Source organism: Corapipo altera, unplaced genomic scaffold (assembly GCF_003945725.1).
Source record: "Corapipo altera isolate COAL_440 unplaced genomic scaffold, ASM394572v1 64, whole genome shotgun sequence".
Classification (NCBI taxonomy): domain Eukaryota; kingdom Metazoa; phylum Chordata; class Aves; order Passeriformes; family Pipridae; genus Corapipo; species Corapipo altera.
In genome coordinates this window covers 11,351,717-11,358,370 of record NW_020884893.1, presented here as the reverse complement: position 1 = coordinate 11,358,370, position 6,654 = coordinate 11,351,717, and positions in this window count along the sequence as shown.

Here is a 6,654-nt window from a genome sequence, read left to right as displayed (position 1 = left end):
ATGCAGCTCCTATTCTCTGGTGTTCCACAGTAACCAGCTGCAGCACCGTGACAGCTCCAGCAAAGCCCAGAGCTGTGCCACAGTCGGCAGAAGCTGGGCAGAAGGAGCTGGCAGCTGTAGGATTGCCCCTTGCCTGACCCTCTGCAAACTGGGACTCCAGTGCAGCTGCACGGGGCTGATAACCTGCTGCACTGCTCTGTGTGCACACAACAAAGCAGAAGGGATTGAGCCTCAGGACTCCTCGTATCAAGAAGTTGGAATGTCAAGCCCAGCCTGGCCAGCAAAATTGGTTCCTTCCTGCTCAAGGGCAGGGTGAGCTTAGCAGGCTGTGCAGCAGTCAGGTAGCACTGAGAAAGGTGCTTCTTGGAGAGTAGGGCTGAGTTCCACCATCCAGGGCATTTCCCCTCCACTCTCAGGGAACAGAACTGTGCTCCACTTTTTCCTCTAAGAATTTTCTTCTTTCTCCCTGCAGCTTTTAGCTAACGAGACGTCCCTACTCTAGAAACTCTAAAGAAAAAAAGTAAACTGTTGCCAACTTTCTTCGAGGTTCCTTTGCAGAGAGTTGAATAAAGCACAGGAATAGAGCTGATTTGCTAAAAAGTAGGACTTTTTCCTCCCTAGAGCTTGTTCCTCTTGCCATGGAGAAAGCTGCAGCATGGTGATCCACCCGCACTTGGGAGCATGGTGGGAACAAGCCCAGAGACAGGTGGAGAATCCCCAGCCCTGCCTCAGCAGAGCTCCTGCAGTGCTGGCAAAGGGCTCCATGCTCCTGCTCTGTTCATGATCTCCTGGTGGGTTTTAAAGCAGGGCAGATGTACCTCAAGCCCTTTTCTCTTACCCTCCTGCCAGGTGGGTACCCGGCCTGCCAGGCTGGACATGCTGCAGATCACGTCTGTCAGTGGTTAATGTAAACAGAAAGGAAAGTTTACAGCAAACAAGAACAGGTGACATGGTGTGAGCCACAAACAGCCTTTTAAAGAGGGGCCTGGGTGACTGGGAGATCTCTCAGCTAATGTTCCAGGCTGAATTTTGTTCTGCCAGGGTGGGGATGTGGATTCTGCTGGAGTTCCACACCTGTACAGGGCACTGTGCCAGGCCCAGGAGGTCCTACAGCCCACCTGGCCTCCCTGGGGAGGGCATTTACATAATCCCATGTTTACAAAATGCCCACTTAGTGCTGGAGCTGGACACCCTGGGATGAGTGCCTTTGCCAGGGAAATAGGCTGGCCCAGGGTGACAGGCTGCCTGCAGCACTGCACAGGCGTGGAGGGCAGGAAACCAAGAGAACAAATATCCTGTTCAAATAGCAGAGGACAGCGTGTAATTACCTGAGCTGGGAGCTGGCCAGGACTCCAGGAGTGAGAGTGCTGCCAGAGCAAAAGAGATGAGAAACGTGAGGGAGTCAGGGCTGGGGGAGGTGGGTACTGAAGAACCAGGAGCAGATTTTGACTTTTTCGGAAGGCAACAGCACAGCATCTCTGCACTGTGCCCGTTGCTGGGCCTTTGATCCAGCATGGATGGAGAGAGAGATATAGTCCCCAGTGTGCCTGCTGCACCCTTCCCAGCCACTGTACTGCCCTGTGGAGCTGGGAACACTTACACTTTGCACCATCCCTCACTGCTGTGTCCCAGCTCATGCAGAGCCCACAGTAGCTCTGCTGGACTTGGTGCACTGGGCCATGTTATACCCTGTGCCAGGCCCAAGGTAAGTTTTTGCATCCATAGCTGCTGAATTCAGACTTCTCCAGGAGCTCCAGGGCTGTCAGGCACCAGGCCAGGCTGTGCTCTCTAAGTCAGTGGCTGGCAGCTGTGGGCTTGATGCTGGGCTGACACATCAGGGAAGTGGTTCTGCTGGGCTCTAAACCAGGGTGAAAACCTCCAAGCTTTCTGAGGGAGGCAGTGCCAGAGTCTTTGCTGAGGAGCTTTCTCAGGCTGGGCCAAACTCTCCTAGCTCAGTTTTGCGCCCCTGTTGAAGGGACCTGGATGCACACAGGATGATTATGTGCCATTTTCTCAGGACTCTGCTGGGTTCCTTGGCTGGCTCATGCTGTGCTTCAGTTCCCCAGTCTCAATACAGGGGGTGACCTGCTGTGATTGATGGTGAAGTGCAATCAGCCTGGTGGACCAGGCTCCTTCATGGAGGAGACCCTCACCCCACAGAGCCTGGTCCCAGCACCTGTAGTTGCTTTTCCAAAGAGTTCATTTTGCTTGGTGCTGCTGGACCTGCTCTACCACCCCCTTGGCCCACTGGAGCCACTGGCCTTGGCTGAGATGTAGGACCAGAGCCATGGCTGCCAGTGCCTGGGCCGGCTGTAGGGAACGTGTGTCAGGCTCCAGGACTTACTGTCAGCCCTGAAATTCTGTGTCTCCCGGGGGATCTCACAGCTGCTGTTGAACTGATTCAAAGGCCAGCCTGGTCTTGTGAGCTGCATTTCAGCATCCTCTGGAGCACTGGGCTATGCAGCTCCCTTTGCAGAGAAGTGAGCAGCCACCACCATCTCCTCCTTCCCATCCATAGGGCCGCGCATCCCATCACGCTTTTCAAGAACAATTTTTCTCCTTAATCACCAGCCCCAAGTTTCAAAGTTAATTGGGGCTGGTGAGGTATAAATAGATGCTGGACCAGATGGAAACTCTGTCGTGATTTATAGCTCGCTGAGCCATCACATGTTCCACTTGTACTCTGAGCAAGGGCACTATTAATTACGACACTGCCCAGGCAGATCGCAGGGGAGGTTACGACAATGATATTCAAGCTGAGGACTTAAATATAACCAGGCAGTGACGTTTTGCTGAGTGAGCGAGATGCAGACAGGACCTGCCTGTTGCAGTGGCACAGTTTTCAGGGCATCTCTCCAGCAAGTCCCAGGGATGCAGGTGAAGCAGGTATTTTGGAGACCTTTGCACGGACAGAACCAACACAGCCGGTCCTTTGCAGGATCCTGCTTTTGTCCAGGCAAACTGCAATAAAGCTGAGGGATATTTTCTGAGCCCTGGGAAGGGAGCACTGTGCATTCCTGGCCTAAGGAAGCCCAAAAAAGAAAGGCAGTGTGGACATCCCACCCCACAAGCCCTGTGTCCTTTGCTCCACAGCTCCAGCTGGATGGGGACCATCATCCGGAGCGGATGCAACCCTGAGGGCTGCAGTTCAGGATGGTGAGAGCAGGGGAGAGGGACAGCTCCTTCCTTATTGGTGTTTCCAGGATCAAAGGACTTGCTGGAGGTCATCTGGGAGGGTCTGGTGCTGCACCAGGTCTCCTGAGTTTCAGGCCTCTTTTCATCACTGCCTGTTTCTTCTTGTAGCCCACGCTTAAAACTTCTGTTCTGTTATCCATTGTGAATTGGGATTTTGCTAATTATTGGCAGAAAAGGAAGCTCAGGGCAAAGGGGGTGACTAGTCCTGCCTTTCCCCAAGCCCTTGCTGCCTCAGGAACACGTTCCCCACCATTTATGAAGCACTCAGTTCAACAACAGTTTGCAGTTGTCCTGATTTTTCTGGGACCTGCTGCTCTGTGGTAAAATGAGAACACGAGCCACAGTCTCCTCTTGCTTTTCAAAAACATCAACCTCTTGCATTCCCTGCACTGTGCAGCTTCAACATACAGACATGTGTCACACCCTACTGCCAGATATGAAGAAATCTTTATAAAAGCTTCCTTGGGAACTCTTTGCATGACAAACTGAATAAGATGTGCAATTACAGAGCCATGATTTAAGAACTTAAAACCCAGCTAAGCTTGATAGAAGGTATCAGACTTAAAAACAATACGTAGGGAGAATTTAATCTTGCAGAGACTGCAGTTATTTGAGGGGAGAGATTGTGTTTGGGATTAAGAGCCAAATTACTCCACAAGTTTTTATTAAACCTCTGTATTTTCAGCCCTACCTTCTTATGGCTGTTTTGGGACAGGAGCTTGATTTTGTGATGGGCATAAATCCCCAAAAAATAGTTTGGATTCTCCGAAACAGGCAAAACATGAACAAAATGGATTTGGACCTTATCTGGGCTGCTGATGGCTTAGAGCTCACACACTGGCATTTCATTAAGGCATGCAATTCTTCAGACAGCACCAAAAGCAAAAAAAAACCCCAAAAAACACAAAACAACAAAAAAACCCCAAACTAATTTCCCTGGTATTCTTAAAACCCCAAAGAAGCCCTGAGCACACCCCCCCTCCCTCACTGGGAGCCCTCCTGTTCTACAGGCACACTCAGTGCATGTCTGAGCATCCCTGTTCTGAACTGATCCCGGCATTAACACACCACGGAAACATTCACTTGGTTATCTTGGAGCTTGTGGGGCCCCAGCCCAGCTCCTCCAGTGGGGTAATGGGTGGGCATTAATGCACTGTACGAGGCTCTACTGGTGCCTTGATGCCCTGGTGGCTTTGGGGGGGGGTGGCAGCAGGGGATCTGGGGGCTGCAGGGTGCTCACCCCTGAGACTGGGTCCACATCTACCCATCTTCCACCTGACAAATTAATCCAAAATCACCGACATCACGTCTTGGTGTGCAAGGGATGTATCTGTGCAAGACAAAGGTTTGGTTTGGAGTGAGCATCATTGCTGTAGGGGAGGGGGCAGGAGCAGGGACAAACACTTTTCCCCGTTGATGTCTCCAATTAAGTGGCTTTTTGCAGCTGGCAGCCAACTCTGGGACCCTGAGCTGAGCCCAGAGATGGATGGAGCTGGCTGTGCCCAGCAGCAGCGTGGCATCCCTCTCTGGCTGTGTGATGGGCAATGTCATGTTACTAAAACAACACTCTCTGCAAAAGTACTTGGGGAAGCACAAAAAGTGTCCCAGGCTTGATGCAGACAGTGCTGGTCTCTGTTTCCCCATCCAGCAGATCCCTGCAGCTCGTCCCCAGTGCCATCACTGAGGGGTGAGTGCTCATCTCACTGGGTGACATTGAACAAACCCACTCATGTCTCTGCACCTCTGTGAGTGGGATGACAGATGCAAAGTGCTTTGAGGTCCTCTGTGGGAAATAACTCATTCCTGTCACTGGACCTGAGCACATGAACATCATTTAATCTGCCAGGAATGCAGGTGCATGCCAGGTGAACATGGATATAGATCCCATGTCATTAAACAAACCACAGAGGCCGGGAGCTGGGAGGAGGACGGAGCAGTCTGAGACAGGGAGCAAAACACCAAGCACACACTGAGGTGTGTGCAGGTCGGATCCACAGCACCAGGAACACTTCTCTGCTGTGTCTCTGGGCCGGATCTGTGCCCCCTCCCCATGGGCACAGCTCCCATGCAGGCTGCCAGGACCCACCAGGGCTGGGCACGGCCACAGCTGACAGGGCAGCAGGAGACACAGTCTGTTCCCTGTCACCCCATGCTGAGGTGCTGCTGGCTCACCCACTGCTCTGTAATGGCTCGCTCTCCCCATCTCCATTTGCTGCTTTGCCCTTTCCAGCCCAACACAATTACTTTATTCCTGCTGGGATTCACATGGTTTCCTAAGTTGGCTCAGTCTGGGCAATTCCAGCTGGCGCCTGGTCCCAAAGACCTTTTCACCTTTGCACTTTCTCTTTGGAGAGGAGGAGGGAAAGCTGAGGTGGGTACCAGGGAGCTGCATTTCTGAGAGCATCACGGGCACCATGGGCATTTGTGTTAAATGTGATTCGAGGACCAGTGTGGACATTGAAAGTGTCCTTGCCACCGTGGCTCTGGTCACCTGCCGCTGCAGACCGATCCAGGAAAAGGCCTCTTTCTGTCCAACAGCTTCTCAAACACTGGCTGCTACCCCTGGGCCAGCTGGTCTGGCCTGCAGCATCCTTCCAGGGCAGCACCATCCTCCCAGCCCATGCCCACTGCTCTTCCAGGCAGCAGGAAGGAAATGGGCAGGAAAATATTCAGCTAGTTCAGGGCTGGCTTCCTTTTTGGGGAGAAGCCTGGCAATCTTGGCAGGATGAGCACTTCTAATTTATGGTGACAGAGGGAAGTAATGTGATGTTTTCTGGCAGCTGCACTCCTCTATCAGCCTTAACCTGCTCCCCGTGGTGCAGAGTGCTGGCTCTGTGTGGAGGGAGCCAGCAGATGAGGCTCCCTAGTGGGAAATGGTCCCACTGAGGCTGCAGCCAGGCTCTGCATCAGGACACAGCAGGCTCCATGTTAGCTCCCAGGTACTTGGTGCTGTTTCCCTGCAATATGACATGTGCAGGGATGCACTGCCACCTTGCACACCTCCTGGCACTCCCCATGCTCTCCTGTGCACGCTGCTGTGCCCTCTCTGCTCTGCACACTCCTGCCACAGCACGTCTTCCACCAGCACCAGCTCGGCAGCAGCCAAGGAAGAGCGAGGGCCCCTTCCTCCAGCACCATCCCTGCCGTGGGGCTGCCTCCCCTGCCTGAGCCACCAGCTCCTTCCCAGTGACCCCTGCTCACTCCCACTGCAGTTGCTGCTGCTCTGGGTGATTAATTCACTGTGAGTAATTTTGGAGCAGATGATCTCATTCACGTGGTTCCTGCTATTTCTCCAGTGGAGAGGAGAGGAGAAGTAAAGGGAGAGGGAAGAAGGGAGATGGAGAGGGAGAGGAGGGTGAAGAAGGGAGATGGAGAGGGAGAGGAGGGCGAAGAGGGGAGATGGAGAGGGAGAGGAGGGGATCACAATGTCCATAAGATTCGTCTCTCTGTACATTCTCG